Source organism: Peromyscus maniculatus, chromosome 4 (assembly GCF_049852395.1).
Source record: "Peromyscus maniculatus bairdii isolate BWxNUB_F1_BW_parent chromosome 4, HU_Pman_BW_mat_3.1, whole genome shotgun sequence".
NCBI lineage: Eukaryota > Metazoa > Chordata > Mammalia > Rodentia > Cricetidae > Peromyscus > Peromyscus maniculatus.
Genome location: NC_134855.1, coordinates 113,679,860 through 113,704,967, shown reverse-complemented (window position 1 = coordinate 113,704,967; position 25,108 = coordinate 113,679,860). Strand labels below are relative to the sequence as shown.

Here is a 25,108-nt window from a genome sequence, read left to right as displayed (position 1 = left end):
TGGGAAGTTGCTTGTCAAGGTTGTTTCCTGATACAACTGAACTGCCCGGAACTGACCCTGTTGTCTTTGTATGTAGCTTATGAAAGCTGATTGTCTGAAACAAAAAAATTAGACACAGATTTCTTTCAATTTTTGCCTTTTATTCTTGGTTTTTCCTTTTCATTATCTCTTCAAAGTTCATTTATATGAATCCTTTCCCACTGTTTTTGTTGGTGTCTCCTTCAAAGCTGGCCTTGGAGCATTCTGATGAATGCTTTTGATTCACCAGAGAAGTATCTGAGATTCCTCACAAATACAATGTCCTTTGGGGTCAAGCCTTTATTTCTGTCTGAACATTCCTCAGTCAGTTACAGTCATCCCGTCCTTAGAAACAGGGAAGGCAGAAAGCCAACAAGTGAAAGAAAAGCAAGAGCCCGCCAGTCCAAACCAGTGGACTAGAGAAGAGTAACCGGAACACCAGCCAAATGCTGAGGCCATCTTTATTTCTGATATTGTTACATCAGCTTAGCCTCTTTGCCTTGTTTATCATGTTCCTTTCCTACTCCCACACTGCAAGGGCAACTATGCATTGATCATCTTTATATTCCCCAAGACAGAATCCGCATATTTGGAGACAAATGAATATTTGTTGAATGAAAAATAATTAAGATGACTTTGAAACACATTATCTGAGAAAGAGAGAACAAAAAACAGATTAGGCCCTGTTTCAGTTTAACTGATGCCGATAAAAAACTGTCATGCAGCTTTGAAATGACTTGAAACACTCACATAGTTTGTTACTTGTTATGTCTGTTTTGGAGAGCATTTTGGAGAGCCCCCTTTGAGGGGGCTGGGATCTCATGGGACCCAATATGTATTAACTTGGAGTGAACAACAGGAATGTTATAGACCTTCAGGAATGTTATATCAAACTTTATCAGACACCCAATTAAAGAGCTACTTACCTTAGCTACTAGACTTTAAAAATACAAGTGAACTTGAGTTTGATTGACACTTTGTGAGCTTAGTCTGTGGCAGATGCTCTTTACAAGATCAGGAACATATGGTATAATGTGTCACAGCAGAGGCTTCTCTGAGTACTGAGAGTTCAGTTTGAGTCAGGGCACAACCCTCATGCCTGGAGGGACCTATGAGTCATCACAGATGTCCTCAAAAGCATTGTTTTAGGGAGACATCAAACTTCAGTTAGACTTTATTTTCTACAGAACTTTAACCAACTCACTGGACTTTAATAAAATTATATTAATATAGTCTATTCCTTGTGAGGTTTGGTCTCAGTATTCTTTCTCTTTTAATCATTGTGAAGCCAAGAACCATTCTGTTTGCATGACAATGAATGATATGATTCATGGAATCATACTTTGATCATCTTTTTATTTCTACCACATTCACATTAAAAGGAACAGAGGAACTTCATATCCGGAGAGGAAATAGTCATTTAGTTCACATCTCAGCTGATGGTTGAGATATGGGAGGAGGAGGGCTGACATGAGCATTTATATGATGTCAATCAACTACGTGCTGGCATATGCTTCGCACATATCTGATCTTCAGGTTACGTAGTATTATCTTCTTATATACTTAGTATTTGCTTTGAGAATTGGAAGGATAATGTGAGGAGCTATGGCTTGGTAGGTTTCCGTACCAATGAGCTTCCGTACATTGGTTGCGTTTCTCACTCCCCTGCCCCCTACCCAAGAAGCTCCTGTCTTAGTCAGTTTGGGTTGCTATCACAGACTACCATAGGCTTGATGTCTTATCAATGCCAGCATTTATTTATCACAGTTACAGAGGCTGGGATCCTGGGGTTGAGGTGCCAACATCCCGGGGTACAGGTGACAGCATCCTTCTGTGTTGTAGCCTGCAGACTTTTCCTTGCATCCTCACACAGTCGATGGAGGGTGTCTCTTGCTTCAGAACACAAACATACTCATGAGGGCTCTACCTCACGACCTAAAGGTCAGAGCACTCTTGATGTTATACTTTCAGATTTTCAACTTGCTAATTTGTAAAGGTGATAAGAGATACAAACATTTGGTCAGTAATGGTACCCCAGTACTAAAATCTTGCCAAATAGAAACATGAAATAATATCATATAACAGGGGACACACAGAGAGAACAGTACAAGGAAGCCATAGGCTGTAGCTAGAATTGAGGAAATCCTGTACGGTAAATAGTCCTGTTTGTTCAGCTCATACATAACATAAAAATGAATAGCGACTATTATGTAATATCAGACTTGAGAGACACATTAACCAGGTGCAGCCCATGGACCTTGGATCCTGACTCAAGAGCCAGCTGCAAAAAGAAGAAAGTGAGAAAACTGGAACCCGAAGAGGAAGTGGCATCAGGGACTGTTGTGGGTCATTTCAGTGTACAGCTGTGGCTTCAGTACTGTTTAAAATATTTAGGTGTCAGAAATATATGCTTAGTCATGAATGAAAAAAAATATACAGGGCTTAAACTAATTTGTTTACTTACTCTGTGTGATTTTAAGTTTTTGTTTGGTTTAAGAGCTATAGTAGCTAGATTCCACCTCTCAGTTCTGTTCTGGAGCCTGAGGTAGTAACAAAGTTACCCATCTGTATTTAATATGAGTCTATGTGTAAACAAAATCAAATTTCCTTAAAAGCAAAGATATATACCCTTGAGCTCAGTGTGCTTGAAGTGTGCTCCCTTCCTGAGACCCAACTGCTGTTAGAGGGTCAGAATGTCCCACCTCAATGTCAAGCTCCAAGGTCATCTGAAATGCCTCCTTTGGAGGCATCTCTTTAAAGCCAAGCAAGCAAGGCCACCTCTGTTCTAAAGTGAGGTCAGAGGCTCTTGTGAGCGCAGAACCCACTGGCTAAAGGAAAACAATTTTCAAAGAGTTTTGAAGGACCTTCCTTGAGTCTGTGCACGAGGAATGTAGGGATTCATGGTTCATTTACCTAGATGCTGCCTGCAGATCCTGGGAAACCTCATTTCTTTCCCAATACTGCGTTGGAGGAGAGCCTGGAGCGAGACAGGAAATAAATGGCTCATATCCTGCTGTCTGTTCCTCACTGAAGGCCAGCAGGCTAGCTCCTTTGTGGGGTTTAAAAGACGATGGGGGTTGAGGGCAGCAGCGAGACAGAGCTTTCTAAGGCTGCCACGTTTTAAGCAGGAAGCAGAAACTATTTTTACAAAGTGAAGCAAGGGAGCATGCAGTTTAGATACTAAAACAACCATCAGGCTCTTTTAACCTCTTCGCTTCTCAGTCTATAGCATGCACACACCTATTTTGAGAATGCTGCTAAAATGTGTACGGTAGGGCTGGTGATGGCTCGGCAGAGAAAAGACCCGTGCTGCCCAGACTAAGGACTTCAGTTGGATTCCTGGGACCCACATGATTGAAAGAGAGAATCAACTACAGTAGGTTGTTCTTTGACCTCCACAAATGCCCTGTGGCCTGTGAGTGAGCACACACACACACACACACACACACACACACACACACTCATACACTCACACATACACACATATCCGCAAAGACACACACATCCACACACACAACATAAATAAATAAATGTTTTAAAAGGTATATATCTATATCTATATCTATATCTATATCTATATCTATATCTATATCTATATCTATATATATATCCCAGCGGGTCTGGGATAAGGCCAGAAATTCTGTCCTTCTAACAGACTTGTAGAAGGTACTCATGGCTAGTCCATAGTTCGTGCTTTAAGTTTGAGAATGCATGGTCACTTTTCAACATAGAATCGAATTTCTTTTACTGGCTCCCTCTTTAGGGTGGGCCTTTTATTTTTATATCATTTGTGAAAAATACATCTGTTAATCTTCATGAGTTCAATCTGAGAATAAATCTAATGACATGAGAAATGCACAGTTACTGTTCAGAATCACATGGCGAGCCTGCAGAGGGGACTGGAAGAGGAAGGGCAGCCAGAGCTGCAAAAGAACACTTACTAAACTCCGGGCTGTTTTTCATGTTTTCTCATCGAGGCTTTCAGGTGTTATTAGGTGAGGGCTATTGTCTCTATATAAGAAAGACCCAGAAGTGCCAGCTTAGAGCCATTCAAAGCAAAATGGGAAGCTCTGCAGAAAACATGACCCAGTTTCCTCAAAAATAAATGCCGGGGAGAAAAGGAGGAGGGGCAGGGACTCTCACAGAAGAAGAGATCTAAGGGCCATAGGAAACAATACAGCATGGGCATCTTGCTGGAAATCTGATTTGGTTGAATAAAACCTCTAACAGACGTTTTGGGAAGCACTTGGTGACCTGGAACATAGGTATTAAATAACTGTTATCATTTGTGCTACATGGCCTCATGTTATTTCAGGCCTGTTACAAACAGAGCCATTATCTGTAGAGATCAAACAGTAAAATTATATCCTGTTTTCATTTGCCTGAAAGCACACATACAAACACACACACACACACACACACACACACACATACACACACACTTACATACACACATATGCACACATACATGCACACACACACACATACTTACATGCACACCCCCACACACTTACACATACACATATGCACACACACACACACTTACACATACACATATGCACACACACACATGCACACACACGCACACAGCACACACATACACGCACACATGCACACACACACACACTTACATGCGCGCGCACACACACACACAGATGAAAGGGGAGGAGAAACAGATGAAACAAGAATGGCAGAAGGCTAAGAATCATCATTCCTAAGCCTCCATGTTTTAAAGCTTTCATTTTAAAATTAAAAATTTTTTATAATATTTTATTCTAGCAGCAAAGGACCCAGTACATGTTGCACAGCTTTTCCTAACACAACATCCTATGTCACTGAGACACAAAGATCAACACTAGGAAATTAGCAATAATATAACATGATTAAGTGAATCAGAAATTCCATTCTAATTCTACTCACTCCCCCAACTAATGTCATTTTTCTTTTCTAGGAAACAATGGAGGGTCTCATCTTGTTTGCTTTCATATCTTCTTATTCTCTTCTGGTCTATGACTCCCAGTGGCCCACCCCCATTCTTCATGCTCTTGACAAATTAGGAGCATGCTCATTTGTTACAGTGTAGAAAGTCCTTCAGTTTGTGGTTGACCTACGTTGTCATGATCCAAACTGAGGTCTACTTACATTTTCATTATGATGTTCCCTCTACAGGTATGTTTGACATTTTCCATAGTAGAAGTCAAAATGACTTTGAAGTTCAGGCATTGTGACGTTACATGACTTCTTTATGTTGAATAATTCTTACATGAGAAGAGCTGATATTAAAACCCAGACTCATCCATTAGCATCCTTTATATTACAGAAAATGTGATGTAAAACAATTTTTAGATGGGAGGCTGGTCACATAGGGGATCAGAGCTCTGTAGACATCTCATTGCTCTGAACATCATAATCTCTTCCCAGTTTATGGGTGCTTCCCAACAATGAGTATATGCCATCAAAGCCAAATTTTGTTTTGCATGGTCCCTTGGTTAGGAATAATGTACTTTGAATTCTCACTCAAAATCCACACAGGCAAGCAAAAATAAATATTGAATGTATGGTAACAGAGAAGGTCATAGAATTTAGAGTTAGATTGACAGACTTCCCTTGGGAAATGAACTGAGAAAAATAAAACAGTTGGCATTTGTCCCTCTGTACATTTATCTTTATGTCTCTTTCTCTCCTGGAGACACAAAAAACAGAGATTTTTCTCAAGTTATTTTGGTGTGTGCACGTGTTCCATTCTACCACTATTCTAACCATTCTTCATCCTATGTGCCCTAAGGAGAAATTATCTATGTAGCAGGATTTCTTTTGGACCCCCAACCAGCTCCCAAATCATGACATGAAGACATTAATTATGAATGCTCAGTCTTAACTTATGCTTGTCCCACTAGCTCTTATAACTCAAATTAACCTGTTTCTCTTCATCTACATTTTGCTTTGGGGCTTTTTACCTTTCTTTCATTCTGTATGTCCTACTCCATGTCTGTCTGTCTGTCTGGCCCCAGGCCTTTTCCTCTCTTTCTTCCTCATTTTCTTCTTTCTCTCTCATTCTCTCTTTTCTCTCTTTTTGAGCCTTGATTCCTCCTTCTACTTATTCTTTCTGCCTGCCAGCCCTGCTTTTCCATCCTCTGCCTCATGATTGGCCATTCAGTTTTCTATTAGACCAATCAGGTGCCTTAGGCAGCAAAGCAACATATCTTTACATTGTTAAACAAATGCAGCATAAGGAAAAGTAACACATCTTTACATAGTTAAAGAAATATGCTATTCCACAACATATCTGCTTGACTTTTAGAGGACATAACCTCAGGTATAGGAAAATCTTCTAAGCAATTTCAACTTCCAGTCATCTTCATCCATGCAATGTAGTATAAAAACCAATTTTATGGATCTTGTGAGTTAAAGTGGCCATTCAGTCAGATAAGCGATGGCCATGGGAAAGTAGGATGTATGACTCCCATAGTACTGGCAGTCTACTTCTTCAGTTGTGGCTATGGGGAGCTGGTAGGAATCAAACTTAGCTGAAAAACCAGCAAATAATTTCCTGCATTCTTCATAGCCAATCATATGGCATAACCATATTTTGTTGATTATAAATCCTCAGGACATGTCCTGATAGCTGATTCATGGTTCTCACATACAAATGACAAGAACAATATATCTCAGTAAAAACAATTCTGGAGTGAAGAAGACTACATGAAAGTCTTCAGAAGAAAATGTTTACATCTGGAACTTGAAGGCCAAGTTTGAAGACCAACTCTTTCTAGGTTAGATGTTACTGTGTAAGTGGAGGGCTCCACAGTTCAGCTCCATCTGAGCTCTCAAGATGAAGTTATAGGTGTTATGACTTGGTTGCCCAATGGCTATAGTATTTAAAATTCAATCTCATTGGTCATGGCTCTTTCTTAACTTCATAAAAATACTAATTTTGTCAGCTACCAGATAGTCTTGAATGACTGTATTGTTCACTTTAAGTGTATTATGTGTAGTCTTTCACCCTGAGGACTTGTACCCCATCTTCTCGACACCTTCCATGGGTGGTGCAATTTCCCAACCCATTGATACTAGGCTTGTTCCCATGACTCACTTTGGTCAGTGGAACAGAAGCAGGCATGGCATTCTTATCCTTGAGAATGAGTTTTCAAGATCATTGGGGAGACTGACAGCATCTTCACCCACCTCTTGTTTACACTGTAAGGTGTACAGAGGAGAAAAGTTCTTCTATAATCAAGTGTTGGTTTGTTTTTTTTAAATAAATATTTCTGGTCATAGAGTGGCCGAAACAGGGAGCGAGTCATGCGAAGGAAAGGAGAAACTGTGTCTGAGTTTTTGACTGGAAGAGTTAGAATGCTTGCATGCACATCTTTCACTGTGATCCCCAACATCCACGTTAAGCATCAAACTGTTGAATTTCTGGGTGGAGAGTCACTGGGTAAATTACCAAGAGTGCTGGGTGGAGGGTATGTGTGTCTATAGACACTGGGTCCTCCGATTGCCAACCTAAGCCTCACCAGGAGCCACAGTGTTGAAAGAAGCAACAGGAGAGAGGCACGGCTTGATTTATTCTAGAACAATGCAATGACCCCACCTTTCTTCCGATGCCACACACACACGACACCAGCAAAGGCCTAAACAAGTGAAGTCATAGTTTAAACTGGGCTTGTCTTTGTACTAGCCACTGGCCATCTGGAGCACACAATAAAGGGAAATCCACTAGAAGGGAACTTCAGAAATATCCAAACACTGTAACTTGGATTTGGAAAGTTTAAAAGAGGATAGCAGAACCAGTTCCTACTTGGAGTGGAGTTTGTTTACTCTTCTGGTTAGAAACCAGATCCAATAACCCTAATGGTTTGGACCGGTTCTCAGGGCTCTTTTGTTTTTGTGCGATGGGGCACTCAGTCTTGGCCAATTTCTGCAAATGAGTTTTTACAGATAGAGCAGGCAGGTCTTTCTTCTCCAGTTTTAAGGACCTTCGGGATTAATGGGAAGTTATTCCTGGAGCCATAGCTTCCCTTAACGCTGCTTGGGGCCATAGGGAGAAAAGCCACTTACAGAGTCCCGGAGGCTGGGAAGGTAGGATGATTACCATACCTCAACATAGAGTAGAGGTGTGGGGGAAGGCATGGGGGTGAAGAAACAACAGAAGCAATGACATATTTTAGCATAAGCCCCGTGCTCTACTGGGGAGGAAGATACATACTCCAGTTTTAGCCAGGGCTTGCTTTTAAAAAGGTGGGGATAGAGTGAGTGGGAAGGAAAGGCAACAATTTAGCAGCATTTCAATAGCAACATTAGCAGCAGGAATAGTGTCCTTTTGCATCTCCCCCTATGCACAAAGTGGCACTGAATGCCTTCCCCAGTCTGAGCACAGTCCACCTTAGGTGGAGGGCCCTGCTCAAGATTTCATCCTTCAATGTGGTTGGCACCCGGAGAGCCTGAGGACTTAGGACACTGGCCGTCTCCTACTTGTGATGAGAAGATGCTGACCATGTCCCAAGTGTCTACACTTGGAAATAGAGCTGGGATTAAAAACCTCATCTTGGCATGGCTGCAAAGCCCAAGCCCCAGTCTTTGCCCAGACACAACAGAAGTCATGTACCCTCTGAGGCCAGATTCTTCACTGCCAAAACAAGAGTGGAATCGGTGGAGCAACGGAGCATTTCTTTCCATTATTACTCAAGCCTGAGATAGAGAACATTGCTGTGGTTGAAGCCAGTGTAGGATAGGAGCCAGGGCCCCGAGCTCTCTATCACTCTAAGGAGACCTGTGCTGTGTTGTAATACTGTCCTGCAAACCACCGTCTTCCCTAATGTCCATGGACAATACACTTCATCCAATTGATGTCCAGCTTGCTCCCATGACTTGCTTTGGCCAATGGACAGAAACAGATGTTCAGAATGAGTTTGAATGATCAAGACAGCTTGGAATCTAGCATTTCTGGGGTCTAAGGTGAAAACAGTATGTCCACGAAACAATGTTCTTCAGCCTGGAGAGAGAGAGAGAGAGAGAGAGAGAGAGAGAGAGAGAGAGAGAGAGAGAGAGAGATGATAATACATATATTGTACTCTTAGGCTTCTTAAACTGTAGACCCATGGATAAGAAATAAATGTTTGTTTTTGAAGTCACTGAGATTTGGGGGATGTTTGTTACACAGCTTTATTATAGCAAGGCCTGGCTAATGGGTAGCTCCAAAACATTATCAAAACCTATGTGTAGATATAATTTGTATAAGAAAGTAAGCATCCAAAACATTAAAAACAAGCACAACAATCCTAATAACCCTACACATGTTTCATTGATGGTGCTCATGCTAGGCAACTGAGTTGTTTTTGACACCTAGATGTCTAGTGTTGCTAGCTTACTCAATTGTTTTCCAGTCGGATATTCTAAAAACTAGACTACTCTGTAAGCTCTCTTAATTACTCAAGTGAAGTACTCTTTAAATAGGTTTCTCTGGTTAGTTTTTATCAATGGGACACTGTAGCTAGAGTTTTCCTGCCTTGCCCACAGTCAGGACAAATCTCTGTCACCCGCCAGTCCCACAGCCGCTCAGACCCAGCCAAGTAAACACAGAGACTTATATTGCTTACAAACTGTATGGCTGTGGCAGGCTTCTTGCTAACTGTTCTTATAGCTTAAATTAATACATTTCTATAAATCTGTACCTTGCCACGTGGCTTGTGGCTTACCAGCGTCTTCACATGCGGCTTGTCATAGTGGTGGCTGGCAGTTTCTCTGACTCAGCCTTCCACTTCCCAGAATTCTTCTCCTCCTTGTCCCACCTATACTTCCTCCTGCCTGGCCACTGGCCAATCAGTGTTTTATTTATTGACCAATCAGAGCAACAGATTTAACATACAGACCATCCCACAGCACTGGACACAAAGTGGGGTCACCTGGGAAGAGGAAACCTCAACTGAGGAATTGCCTCCATTGGATTGGCTTATGAGTGTATCTATGGGGCATTTTCTTGATTGATGGTTGTTGGGGAAGGGCCCAGGACACTGTGGTGGTACCACCCCTTGGTAACTGGTCCTGGAATGCAGAGGAAAGCAAACTGAATAAGCTGTGAGGAGTAAGTCAGTAAGCAACATTTCTCCATGGTTCTTGTTTCTGGTCCCTGCCCTGACATCCCTCAATAATCAAATGTGATCTGGATACATAAGCCAAATAAGCCCTTTTCTTCCTCAAGTTGCTTTTGATTATGGTGCTTATTACAGTAACAGAGAAGCAAGCTTCTCCCTCTTAAAACAAAACAAAACAAAACAAAAACCACAGCACCTGAATCTAGGTGCAAGATTATAATTATTGGCAAACAAACTTAGCCACTTCACCTTCTAAGTCCCAGCTCCTTCCTTCCCATTAGCCTCAACTCTTTATAGCCAAAATAATATTTACCACAGGTATGCACTGATTTCTTCATAAAGTGTCCAGGGCGAAGTAGAATGGGGAACCCCAGGGAACATGCAAAGTGGTAGATGCCTACACACTGATCCCTTTCCAGGGTGATGGTAGTATCTCAGCTACTGCAGCCAAGACCAACAGCTTTTAAAAGAGTGAGCTCAGTCATCGAGGAAAGATGGTCATATTTGTTCATCTTGAAGCAGCTTCACTTCAGCAAAGGTAGAATGGTTCATCCAGGCTTCAATGCCAAAAGGCTTCTGTTAGCCTCCCTCCGTGTGCTAAATTTTCTCCAGTTTGTTCCAGAAATTAGTCCCTGGTTGACAACTGAACAGACTAGGAAAGAATTTCTGTATTTTCCAGAACCATTGACTGAGCACCTTCTGGACAGACACAACAGTATGCTTAGTACCACAATAACTCCATGAGTACAACCAGACCCGTCAGAGTCATCGCTAAGTGGGTCAAAGACAATCTAGCTTAAAATCTGCAGAATTAATTTTTATACTGCATTATCATTGAAACAACAGAGAAAGGCACAGTTGGAGATCCTATGGCCTTGGTGGTTCTATGTGGGTCACAATTACACCCCTCACCTAGAGATGCCTCTTATAACAGCCCTTTCGAACCCGTAAAAATATAGACGCAGATAAAGAAGTTCACATAGATAAGTGTAGCCTTTTCAATTAACACTTGAATACTGACACTGTACTTAATATTCAAGTAGTGCTAGTGTGTTTCTCAAAAGTTAGTCTTTGAGCATACATTTGGTTTCTAACGGTTCCTTTGCTGATCTTTCCTGCCTCAGGCACTCTTCTCATCCTTTGAAGCACTGTTCAGAGGGAACCCAGTCCAAAAGCCATGGCAGCTCAGCACAGTGAACTCATTGCATTTTAAAAGAGGTCACCTATAGCCGTCCTCGCCTGTCTTACACCACAAACAAACCATGACCTTCTTTAGAGAAAAGATCAGGCCACAGTGTGGGCATTCCAATGATAATGACCATCAGAATAAGGATTAATTGAACACTTATCTCAGACTACATATAGTTCCAGAACCCTGACTAACTACAATTTCCAAAATATTCATTAATCTCTAGTTTTGCAAACAAAGCATAAGAAATCAAGATGACCTGCCAGACAGATTTCCGACTTCACAGAGTATGACTTATAACTCTAGGCCTTAATCTTATCAGGGATTCCTAACAAAGAATTCACAGGGAATCTAGGGGCAGAATTCAGAGGACACTTGTATAAGAATGAAAAGCCGGGCATCTTGTAGTGATTTCTAACTGAATTGGTGCATTTCCTTTGGTTAAGGAATGTAGAGGACAAACTGACTGTGACTTCATCATCAGTAAACACCACAGATGTATTTGCTTATCATGTGACAGTTGTGGTTGGACTGTCTCAATATGGTTTCTATCCTTCATTACATTATAATTGTGGAAGCTGTTATACCCACCACTAGAGGTTGTTGTTTCAAGCATCAATACGGAGCATGTCTTTTAGAAAAATGTATTATAATTCTATGTCAGTGGGTTGTTTTGTTTTGATAATATGTCTTTTTTGTTTTGTGCTTATAAACCATTATTCTCCTACAGCATGGGTAAAACTCAAATGTCATGTTAAAGGAAAGAACCCTGTCACAAAGGACCATGGCATTTATACCACTTCCTTGATGAAGCTTCTAGAACTAGCAAGTCTATAGAGATTAGCAACTGGCAATGGTTGTTAAAAGCAAGCATCGCAATATTCAGGAGCAGTCAGAGCTTCCCTGAACTTCTTATGGACCCACAGTAGGAAGCACAGGTGCACAGAAGCCACACTAGGGCTGTGCCCAATAAATACCTGGAAATGTTCTATTAAAAACTTTAAAAGCGCTGGGCTTTCATCTCAGCACAGAGGCAGGTGGATGCCTAAATTGGAGGCCAGCTTGGTCTGTAGAATCCAGGCCAGCCAGAGTCACACAGTGAGATCCTGTCTTTAAAAAAAAAAAATGTATATATATTTTAACATAACTACTCTTGTGAGTTTAAGAAAGTGAAATTTGATTATGAATTAAACTGACACAATGAAATTGTCAGGACAGGAAATGGATATAAAGGAAAATTTCCTGAAATCCATCAAGAAAAAAAAAATCAATCAGACAAGAACTTGCACTCTGGTCCCTGCTCCTCATCCTGGTGTCATGTTCCTTCCCAGAGTCCCCACAAAGCTGCTGCTCCTTAGGATATTCAAGAGCAGACAACAGGGACTAGCTTTCTGTTTGGGGCTAGTCTAGCCCACAAGATGTGGCAGTGCTGAGTGAGTGCAAGATAATCCTTTTCCATGCCCTTTTGGAACCATCACTTTTGCCAGTAATGAGGATGTGTGTGTGTGTGTGTGTGTGTGTGTGTGTGTGTGTGTGTGTGTGTGTGTGTTTGTTGTTTTGTGGACTGCTCTTTAGGTTAGTGGTCCACCTTGAAAGAAGATGTTTTCTTGGTGGCTTTATACCACATAAATACTCATGGAAGATCCTCCCTCCCTACCTCCATACCCTGCAATTCTCACTAACTTCAAAAAAGACTCTAACATAGATCCAGTCTGCCAGGAAGTCATTGACAATGACAACATCCTGTCCTCCTGTAGCCCACCATGTGCCCTTCAGTTGAGCTTTACTAGATACTTGGTGCCTTGACCATGGTCTTTTGCAATTTTGGGAACAGTGTGTGTGTGTGTGTGTGTGTGTGTGTGTGTGTGTGTGTGTGTGTGTGTGTGTGTGTGTCTTATGCACCTGCTACTGTACTGGGAAGAGGGCTTCCTTGGGCAAAGAAGGGCAGCTGGCCCTCAATGAACCAGGGATTTAATGAACACAGACACAATTTACAACCAGTGAAAAGTAGGGCTTGAACTTGGGACCTGTTTTCCTCACTTGTGGACTATTTATTCTGTGTTCCCAGGAGGACTGAACACCAAGTATCTAGTCAGTAGTGTGCTCATTAGCACACTGTCTATCACCTTTCCTCCATCCCTTGACTTACTGCACACCCCCTCATGCAAACTTGTTGAAATCATCTCCAAAACCAACTTCTTTAGACACAAATTCTTGCCTCCAGGTTTGATCTCGAGAAACATCAATTTAAGTAAATGTGCATGAGATACGTATACCTAGACCCAAGTAAAACAGATCTTTAACTGTGGGGTATAATAGCACCAAGCCCCCATTACCACTGGGATGTATGCTCCATAGTCCATTAATTCTGTCAGTGTTCAGACATTTGGGGACACCTGTTTGTTAACTATGAATGTATGCTGAGCTCTCCAGTGACATCACTTTTTCAGCTGGTGAGCATTAAACACACAGTTTTAAATTGCCCAACGTTAGTCTAGGCCAAGTCTAAAACACAGGGCTGATGGGTAGGTAGTAGAACTCTTCTTTCCTCTTATAAATCAAAAGTGGTTCAAAGGGGAATAAATAGTTAACCAACCTTGATCAAACCATGATCTTCTGGTTGGTTATTGTTCTGTTCTTGTGTAGTTCTTGTTCTGCAAGTTGGCTCCAGAGAAGTTGTCCTCACTGTCAGTACAGGCAAGGGCCGTTTAGTAGCCACAAGAGGATTGTTCCTGCTTGGATGCCTCATCCAGCATGGCTCCAGGGACAGACCTGAAAGGGACAGGAGGCAATGATGAAATGACATGGACACAGGGACACAGACAGAAAAGCTGGAATCAGGTGGGCTGAGCTCTCTGATAGAGAGAACACAGTACCCCAGAAACTCAATGTGTTTATTCTATAGAGTTGAACAGGGAGGTATGTTTATGGTATACAACTGAATCTAGGTGGCAGGTTTACCTAACCTCAGTAGGAGCACTCTCTAGAAGTATGATCTTTAGGCCATACACATCTGGGAGGAGAAAGCTATGACAGATATTTCTGCAAGTGCCATTAACAAATATTATTAACTCAGACCCCTGAAGAAGGCTTTACCATCCCTCTGAGCCTCACCTGGGGAAGGCTTCACCACTCTCATGGGGTTGAGGCAAAGGAGTCCTTGACATTGCCATGCCCAGGTCAACAGCACACACTCACTAGGAACTTCATTCATTCACATTTGGGATGGAGGGAAGAAACGCCTTCAGTTCCCCCTTGTGGAGTAGTTGTTCCTGCTTAGAGGGCCAATCTCAGCATCAGGTGACCTGGCTCCCAGGGTGCACTGCTCCTGAAGGACAAGGTGGGCACAGGTCTAGGACAAGGACTGGAGACTTCCAGGTGCCACTCTGGGTATCTGAAACAGGATGTTGTAGAACATCATACCCTGGTTACCCTCATCCTCGTGCCTTCTACTCTAGATGGATGAGGCAGGCTAACTGAACTTAAGTCTAGTCAGTTGTGTACCACAGCTTCGAGACAGGCACTCCTTATGGAGTCAACATGCTTGCACGCAAAGTTAAGCAAGAACCAGCCTCAAAGTTCTCAGACAAAAAGTGATGGTTGCAAAATGAGGTCAGGGATGCCAACCTTCTGTTCTGCTTTTAGCTGCTCAAGGGGTGTCTCCAGGCCCAAGTGAAGAGTCAGTAGAAGCAGATTCTAAGTCCTTGTCACATTAGTGTCTTAATTGGACAGTCTTCCTGAGTATACTGGCTAAAGATCAGTTCTACTCACAAGGGACTTGAGAGTACTGACCTTTGTGTTTGCTCAGCGGGGCCCTTTTTTTTTTTTTTTTTTCATGAACATTCCTCCTTCAGGCTCCAGGGTAGAGACAGGGTTTGGTCAGGCCTACAGAGAGAGGGGTAGGACTGCACCAATGCCCCTGCCATCTACTCATCTGGAAGCTCCCAGGGTTTGATGCCAGAGGAGAGCTGCCCACCCCCTTTCTCAGCCCTACCTTAGAGGCTGGGAAAATCTGTATTTTGGAGCCTGAGGGGAGCTCATGCAGGGAGCCTAGCTTCACAGCTTTGCTTTTATGGGAGTGATCTGGGAATAGCAACTAGAATCTTCCTGGGAATCTCCTTAGAAAAGCAGGAACTTGGATCTTCCCCAGCCCTGCTGAGCAGGGCCTTGGGCTTGGAGGATTTCAGGCTCCTTTCAGAAGCTCTGCATTGGAAGCAACCCCCTCTCCTTACTCTCCCTTGCAGATCTTTTACTGCAGGGATTTGGAAAGAACATATCTTGGGGTTTTTGTTGTTGTTGTTGTTCTGTTTTCTTGCTTTGTGTGTGTGTGTGTGTGTGTGTGTGTGTGTGTGTGTGTGTGTGTGTGTGTGTGTGTGTATCTCCAAGGCTATCCCCTAAAGAACCCAAAGCAGTTCATATAAAGCCGGTGACTTCTTCAGTCTCTTGTTTTACCTTAGAGACTTCTATGAATTTTATATTCAATTCCATAACATACTGACATTTGCCTTAAACTAAAGCTATTTGCTTTAACCTCTAAAATCTTTGAAACAAACTGACTCTTCAGGGAGATGCAGCATATGTCTACCCTTCCTGCCCATGGCTTCCACTATGGCTTGGATAAGGTTCTGCCCAGGCACTTGTGTTTAAAGGCTTGGTCACCAGCAGTTTAATGCTGTTGGAAGGCAGGGGAACCTTTAAGAGATCGGACCTAGTAGGTCACCAGGGTGTTCCCTTGAGGGAGACCTTGGGGCTCCACCTTTTCTCTCTTTGTTTTCTGGCAATGATTAGGTGAACAGCTCATTCCATAATAGTCTCCCCACTGTGTTTCATGTTGTCAAGCTTTCAAAGTATCAAGGCCAGTGGACCAAGGACTGGAAACTCCAAAACACTGAGCTAAAGTAAACCTTTCACTTTCAAAGTTAATTGTCTTGTGCATTTTGTTATAGCAGTAGAATGCTGATTCTTACAAGTTCCCACCTTGTAATAATTCTAGCATTCTTTGCACACACACTACAGCAGATGTAAAATGGCCTCATCAGTTAATAATTTAACAGGGAAATCCCTGGAAATTGCAGGCTCCAATTATTAGGGAAAACATAGGGATTCATATATTTGATTAGAATAGGAGACTTTTCTTTAAATGTTTAATACTAGATACTGATCACAAATTAGATCAAAAATTTGTGTGAGGTACTCTCCAAAAACAGAGATTTATATTAGTTCCATTTTTTTTTTTTTATGAAGTCTTATGTAACACTCTTAGGTTTGGTTCCCTGCAGGCAGACCCCTGAGGCAAGTGTTTGAGTATGTCTGTCTTATTTTTTTGGGGGGGGGGAGAGGGCAGGGTTATGTCTTGAGAGAAAGCATAATGGACCGTGAGTTGGGTAAGAATATGGCTTTAGTAATGTCTGGCCTGAATCACAGAGCATGCTGGCGTATGACTCATACCACTGAGTTGCCTCACTTGAGGTAAGAGCCAAGGCTGTGTCTCCACACAGGCCAGTCACTGACTCTGAGCTGCTGGCAGAGGAGAGGGTGAATCTAGGCAAGGTAATTCCTGACTATGGTAGCAGCAGTCCAGGGGAAGGGATCTTTTATTTCAGTCATATTCATAAATCTCCATAGCAACCTGGCAAGGAAAACTTGTGGGAGTGGGGGCTGGGGGAGGGAGTGGTAATATCAGTGTCCGCCTCAACTTCCATGGTGGTATGGAACTTTGACATTCCTGTTTTTGCTGCAGTGTGGCTCAGAGGTCATGCCCTCTTTGCTGTATCCCTTCAGTTCCATCACTCGCTGTATAGTGATGGGGCTGTGTCCAACGAAATGTGTGCTTAGCTGGTTTTGTCATTGTGTTAGCATCCTAGAGTATACTTTTAAAAACTACTCCTAGAGTATACTTATAAAAACTAACCCTGGAGTATACTTATAAAAACTACTCCTAGAGTATACTTATAAAAACTAACCCTGGAGTATACTTACAAAAACTACTCCTAGAGTATACTTATAAAAACTAACCCTGGAGTATACTTATAAAAACTACTCCTAGAGTATACTTATAAAAACTAACCCTGGAGTATACTTATAAAAACTAATCCTAGAGTACACTTATAAAAACTAAGGTGGCTGCAGCAACACTGGGCACAATGACTTCACAGAAGCACAAGCAGCTGCTCACCGAGACATCTGAGACGTCATTGTGTATCACATGGTGACATATTATCATCATTTTCTTCCTTGTACTGTTGGTAATTGCCACCAAGATAGATAGTCCCTGGCTTTGGCTTTAGGAAAAAAAAAAAAAAGTTTCCAAAGCGTCTTTGGGATTCCCATCTCCAAGCCTTTCTAACACGTCACGGCATTCAAGTGACATTCCTAAAGTGGCTCCCTTCCTTCCCACGTCGGATTTCCATTGTGGACTTGCCCTGGACACACCCATCAGGTCAGAGTGCTTTTTCCTGAACACTAAGTCCCAAGAAAATAACAAGGGCAGCCCTGGCCTAATCGCTCTCGTTGATTACTTAAACAGCTGCCAGAGTGCTGAAGCTGCCTTGGCAAGCATCCGTGGTGGGGAGGGGGACATACCAAGCCCTCACAGTGAAGCCACTGCCATTATCAGGCGGGGAAACATCCTTAAGCTTCAAGTGGCTTTCAGACATGGAGATTATGATTCTTTTGTAATCACCTTAAATGACCTGGTGCTGGGAAGGTGGCCTGCTTTCAGACTGTACAAAACCTGGAAATGCTTTTACCACTGTGCAAATTAATCAGAATGCTTAAGTCAGAATCAACAGGAGGCAGCATGCTGGTTTTTTTTTTTTTTAACTCTTTTCTTCTTTTTACCCAACTTTCCTCTCATCTGTTTTCTTCTCTCACCAGGCTAGGGTTGCAGAATGGCTTTCCACATCCTGTGAGCAGCAGGCAGAGGCAAAAATCCTTTAAGCAAGCCTTATGGTTCTGAACCAAAGCGGGAGAATTTACAATACGTGACTCTCAATGCAACTATTTTATTTCATCATCTAGATTCCCACTGTATGTGTAATCACTATGTCTATCACATATGAAGAGCATCCTTTAAAAATAATATCACAGTCCATTCCACATCCTCTGCACTGTTGACTGGTAACATGAGACTGCAGAGTTCTTGGGAAGTTTTTGATCTTTCACAGGCATCTATGGTTCCCAAGTTCTTTCTCTAAGAGCAAATTATTGGTATGCCTGAGTTGTCAAGTTGTTCCTGAATGGAAAAAAAAAGAAACAAAAAGGAAGACATGACTGCCCCTACATATGGTGGAGAAGAAGGCTTATTGTAGATATGAGGGAGAGCATAGCCAGAGGCATCTAGAAAAGTCTACAGTGAATGTGGCCAGATTGAGCTGGACATTGAGAAGAAAGGGAGAGGGAGAGTAAGAGGACAGAGGCTGACCAAGAGGGGTGGCCTGGGCCGAGAGACTGACCAAGAGGCAAAACAGACAAAATGGCTAGATTATATAGGGAAGAGCAGCTGGGGGAAGGGCAGCCGGGACCTGGGTTGGAGAGCTCAGGGCAGAGGGTGGGGTGTGCCAGCCAGGAGGACCCTGTAACAGGTAAAGACTGAGGGATGCTGGCAGAACCAGGCAGCCAGAGTTTGCTTTGAGATGTTAATAGGCATCTCAGCCATTTGTTCTGGGTTTGAGACCTAACAGCCTCACCATAGTTACATATGCAGAGACAGCATGGTTGTGTGGAGGGTTGTGTTTCCCCCCTCTCCCTAACAAATGTTTATCCTTGTTTACAGTGGTCTAAAGTACTCTTTTCATCCGTGGACATGTTAATTACTCAATTTTTCTAAAGAGAGTTGAGGGGTCTGGGGATTTAACTCAGAGGGGAGTCCTTGCCTAGCATGCACAAAGCCCCCAGCATCAGATAAACTGGCCAAGACAGCACACACTTGTAATCCCAGTGCCCAGCCAGAGGAAGTCTGAAGGACATTCTTGGCTACGTAGTGAATTTGAGGCCAACCTGAGATCCACAACACACACACACACACACACACACACACACAGACACACACACAGAGAGAGAGAGACAGAGACAGAGACAGAGACAGAGACAGAGACAGAGACACACAGAGAGAGACAGAGAAACAGAGACAGAAAGACAGAGACAGAGAGACAAAGAGAGACATGGAGGAAGAGACAGAAAGTACACTGAAGGAGAAAAAACAGTCCACTTTAACCCAGCATTTTAGAAAAATCACCTCACTGTGGTGTCCTCTGGCCTAAGGAAATCATGCTTTCTCAAGTGTCCTCAGGGAAGCCCTTTTCTCCCTTATTTCTTGAAGGGAACAGTGTATGTGATGGCAGGAACCTCAGTAGCCTGGGCACACAGTCAGCAGGAATCTGCCCAACAGCCCACTGGCCTGTGCCTGATATGGCCAAGAAAAGCCCATATTCACATAGTAAGCTGTGCCCAGGTTTCTTGGTGACAGGCGCCTTCTACAGAGATGGCGCCTGCACCCCGGGCTTTGCAGTTGTGGATTTCTAAGGAGAGGGGGAGTTTAAGTGGTGGCTGCAGAGCCCAGCGGATGCATCCCGTTCTTTTGGCCCACCTGCCTCTTTGGCTTCTCTTCAACCCAGAGCCCTTTCCCTTCAGGCAGGATGATCCTGTCCGCATTGGAACGCAGCCTCTGACCCTGAGCTGCCTGGCTTACTTTCCGGCCTCACAGAACACATTGTGCTTGACCCCGACTTGTCACAATCTAGATGTTCACTTCATGGAACAAGCGGACAGAAAATGTGCCATGGGTGTGACTCGGCCGCATAGCCTGGGCTACCCTAACCTTTATTTTCTTCTCTTTCCCTGGCCACTTCTTTCATCATTCCCAACCTCTTTTACACACAGGATCCAGGAGAACTCCGGGAGGAACGCTCAGCATTCCTCTCATCCCATACAGATTCTTGTGCCCCCCAAATCCTTGCTGCCCACTCCAGCTCTCAGAGGAGCGCCCTGTGCTGATTTCTACCACTACTGATTCCTTCCCCCTGTTTCTGAACTTCATAGATGTGTCTGGCTTCTTTCACTTGGGTGTGGTACTTTTGAGGCTCAATGGATTCACTTCAAATGACTGATAGGAGCAGTGCTGTGTTTCTGGACATTTCTCTGATCATCGTTAGTCTTCTGGTTGATCTCGGGGGAGAGAAAGGGAGGCCGAAGGAAGAAAATCTGCCGAGGCCTCCCCTTGTTCTTTCCAAGGTCGACACCTTGTCTGAGTGTGCACAGTGACTGGAAACTGAGATCTGTGGCTTCCCTACCACTCCTTCACAAAGGATCATTGGCCAGGCTAGGGCCACAGTGTTTAGAGAAGGCCTCCCAGAGGTCCTTGCAGCTGTCCACTGGAAGCCCCACCCCTCCTCCCCTCCAAAGGCTGGCCTTGGCTCTCAACATGGGACACTGCAGGCCTCCCATTTCCTGCCCTGCCTAGGGGAATCTCCTTCCTGGTGGGCTCCTCCCCATCCCCCAACCGCAGGAACATCTCTGTTCCTTCCCTCCTCCTTATCAAAGGCTTAGAATGGGATTGTTTTCTTCCAGCAGCTTCCCTTTGGCTGAGCCAGCCCTGGACCTGAGACAAAAGAACACAATGAATGGCCGTCTCTGTGGGCCACTCCAATGGCCTTGTAGTTTGTGGAGATCTTAGAGGTGGCCCTTTTACCTCTTTAGTCTTATCTGATACTCTCTGCCTTTTACTCCCTATACTCCGAGCCTAGTGGCCTTGTTACTAGAGGTATCAGGGCCAGAGCCTGTGCCCTGATAGCCCCAATATGACAAATTTGGCCGCCTGTCCTCAAGAAGCCAATTAAACAAATAAGCAACAGTGAAAATCAGAAAAAGGGGGTTTAGTCAGCATGGCCACATTGGGAATCAGGACAAAGCCATCAAGTGACCCCTCAAGGTCTGTCTTCTGAGGTTCCCTTTAGGTCTCAAACTCAAGACAAATGACAGAAATGACTACTTCACATATCAAAACAGAAACTGGCTGCAAGGTGCTCCTAGCATCTCTCAGCACCTGTCGAAGTCATCCATCGGGGCTGGCATACTCCGCCCCTTACCCTAAACTCTCCAGCTCAGGGTCTGGGCTTCCCTTCCCCCAGCTACTCTGATTCCTCCATCACCTCAGCCATTTTGGACATGAGGTCCTTTTTTGGTGTTCTGGACTCTTGGCCACTTGGTTCGTGACTCCTCTCTTAGACCCCCATCTCCTCTCTCTGTTCTCTTCCTCTCTCACCCCTCCCTACCCATGGCCCAGTTCAATGTGGACCGATCCAGATGCCTCTGGCTGTGCTCTCCCTCACATCTTCAATAAACCTTCTCAGCCATACCTAGGAGCAGTCATGTCCTCATTTTTTTTGTTTCCAGTCCCCACATGAGGTTGAAGGGAGGGACAGAGCTGTGCTTGCCTAAGCAATGCGGGTCAAGGTACCGTCCTGTCTGTCACCACAAACTGTAATCACAGCTCTAGTTTCTGCTGAAGCGTGTCCTGCTGCTTTGTTCAAATTGCACAAAATTTCCTCCAAAGGACAAGTACCCCCTCTGGCTGGCACCAGGCTTCAGCTTTTTCCTTCTCCCAGAAAGAAATTTGGGGAGATATTCCAATTTCTTGGAGACCATTATTTTACTAGCCCAGTAGCCAAAAGGAAGGGCACGGCTGTCTCTTTAGCTTATTGTCATTCCTGCCAGGTTAGCTACCCTCTGTCCCCAGAACAGTCAAATCTGTCCCTTCTTTAGGGCCTTCCCTGTAGCTCCTTTTGCGTGGGTCACTTTTTCCCTTCGTCCTTGCCTAGCTGGCTTTCCTTCATCATAACCAAAATGTAACTCTCACAGAGTAGAAAAGCCATTGTTCACGGTGTGCTGACCCTACTTCCCCTTCATCCTTCAAAGACGGGTTTGCCGGGTTTTACCAGCAGCTATTTTTTCTAATTCATTTCTTTCTTTTGTTTGTTTGTTTAAGACAGGGTTTTTCTGTGTAGCCTTGGCTGTCCTGGAACTCGCTCTGTAGACCAGTTTGGCCTTGAACTCAGAGTGCTGAGATTAAAGGGGTGTGCTACCACCACCGCCCAGCTAGCATTTATTTCTTTGTTTATTCATTCATCTATTATCTTGTTCCCACCTTAGAATGTGAACCTGGGAGAATGGAAGCTTTGTCTGTCATATCCACTATGTTTGCTGGTTATCTAGTGCCACAATGATGCTGTCTAACAAATGAAAGACAAATCAAACCTCAGGGTCACCAACAGACATGAATTTATCATGCATTTTTATGTCAGCAACTTAGGCTGTGTGGTGGTACAGTTCTGGTACTGAATAACCATGGCATCTGGTCTTGGGGTAAGGGCTGGGTGCTATCGGCTGTGATGGCTGGGCTAGGTGAGTTTGCTTTAAGGGTACTGAGAGGAATGAATGCACTAGTGAGAAGCCTCGGTGAATGAATAAGTTACAAGGCCTTGTCATGGCACAGCTGTTAATATCTACTGGCCAAAGAAGTCACAGTCAAAGAATTCTAAGAAGGATTCTAAGTTTGCTCAAAGAATCCAAAGGAGAAAATAAACTTCCAAATGAGCATCAAGAGAATACAAACATCTGAATGAAATACGGATATCAATCCAAGATACAGAAGAGATGTTCAGCACAGATGTAGGAGTACTGAAGAGAAACCAAACTGAAACACTGGAAATGAAATCCACAATAAGTCAAATAAAGCATTATGGAAAGCCTCACCATAGATTCCAGACTATCTCAGCTTAAATAAATAAATAAGTAAATAAATAAAATGAATAAATGAATATATGAACAAACAAACAAACAAGGGCCTACATAGCCTTCCAGCAAGTAGTGAAGCCAGCTGTGCTTGCTTAAGCCCTCTCACATCATCTCTGAAATTCCTGTACCAGGAGCCCAACCCACCCAGTCTCCTAAACCCTTCCTCCCTTGCTTAGGCCTACCTCTGCTTCGCAGGAATGGCACTCCAGGAAGCAATACCACGCCCATGCACCAGGCTAGCCTACAACTGCCAGGAACCTTGTTCTCACAGCCTCCTGCAGCAGTAGCAGCAGCTACCTTATATCTGACAGTGATGTCATAAATGCTCTTCAAAGAAAAGATAGGCAAGTGATGCTGGGAAAATTGGACAGCTACATGTAGAAGAGGGAATTATTTATCGATTCCTAGCTATTATCTTTCACAAAAACTAATGCCAAATGGACCAAAGACCCCTATGAAAGTCCTGAAACAGCTGGTGGAAAAAGTAGGAAAAATATTTTGATGGGCTCAGGTACAACGCTAGCCACTCAGTAAACAAGATCAACCATTAACAAATGGAACTTTGTGAAACTAAAAGACTTCTGTGTGGTAAATAGTTAACTGAGGGAAGAGACTGCCTACAGACTCAGAGTGGAAGAAAAAAACTCGCCGGCTGTAGCTATGCATCTGACAAAGGATTAATATCTCGAATACACAAAGAACTCAAATAACCAAACGACAAGACAACACATGGTACGTTCTACGAATGGCCCCTGGAACCGAACAAAGGACTCTCGAGAGAAGGAAATTAAACAGCCAATAAATATTTTTAAAAGTGTTCAACATCCTTAGCCATCAGCAAAATATGAGCTAAAGCCACTTTGGGATTTTTATGCCGCCCCAGTCAGATGGGCATCATCAAGAAAAGAAAGGACAAGAAATACTGGTCTGAATGTGGGGAGAGAGGGGCCTGTATTCCCTCTGGGTGGGAGTGTAACTGAGGCAACCACTATGGAAATCAGGGTGGAGGTGTTCCCAAGAGCTAAATGCAGAGCTGCCATATGACCCAGCTACAGCACCCCCTGGGTGTGTACTCAAAGGACTCCTTCCTACCCCAAAGATACTTCACAACCATGCTTCTTGCTATCCTCTTGACAAGAGCAAGGAAATTGCACCAGCCTAGATGTCTACCAACTGGTAAGCAGGTAAGGAGAACAAGGTAATGCCCACAGTGGAATTTTGTTGGGCTACATGGAAATGTGAATTTGGCAGGGAAATGTATGGAAGTGGAGACTGTTTTATTAAGTTATATAACCCAGACTCGAAAAAGACAAACACCACATATTGTGGATCCTAGTTTCTAATTTTTATGTGTGTGTGTGTGTGTGTGTGTGTGTGTGTGTGTGTGTGTGTATGTGTGTGTTTATGTGGGAGTTAGTGTGTGTAGGGACAAGAAATTAGAAAGGAGCCCAGCAGAGTGGGGAAAGAGGCTTAAAGGGAGAGGAGTAGGGGGGTCATCCAATACATGTGCTATGATTTGGGAAGTGGGTACAGGGGGGTGGAAGGACTTAAGCAGGGGCTGGGGACAGGGAAATGGGGGAGGGTCAGCAAAAACTAAGTGTGCATGAAAATGTCATAGGCAAATATGTAACTTTGCAGGCTAATAAAAAGAATGAGAAAGAAGACAGGGGCAACCTAGAACACACACACACACACACACACACACACACACACACACACACACACACACACACCACACACAATTTCCAGGGCTGTTGTAGGATAATCACTCTAAACCCTCTTAGATTATTGTAAGCATCTAATGGCCTAAAATATCTTATCTGTAAATCTAACATGGATTGTAGTACTTTGCTAGAGTATCGACTCAGAGAGTGATCTGGAGACAGGGAAGAAATGACTGGATTTATCTTCAATGTGTGCTTTCAGAAAGAGGAATAAACAGTACAGAAAAGACTGATAGACAGTCCTGGTGAAAAGCTTCATCCTTGTTTATTTCTCCAGAATTACAGGTCAT

The 25,108-nt window shown here is 43.4% G+C and overlaps 1 long non-coding RNA gene across 3 annotated transcripts; it reads right to left on the bottom strand.

Moving 5' to 3' along the window:
* Positions 1-1,754: 1,754 nt before the first annotated feature.
* LOC121829130 (uncharacterized) lies at positions 1,755-23,359 on the bottom strand. 3 transcript variants are annotated; one of them, XR_013050352.1, is made up of 6 exons: positions 23,277-23,356; positions 14,416-14,629; positions 13,898-14,073; positions 7,112-7,215; positions 5,161-5,276; positions 1,755-2,001 (listed from the first exon to the last, which is right to left on the bottom strand). It is a non-coding gene; the product is annotated as an uncharacterized LOC121829130 (long non-coding RNA). The 3 variants fall into 3 exon arrangements; XR_013050353.1 differs by lacking the exon at positions 14,416-14,629 and having other exon boundaries at positions 23,277-23,359; XR_013050354.1 differs by lacking the exon at positions 7,112-7,215.
* Positions 23,360-25,108: the final 1,749 nt, after the last annotated feature.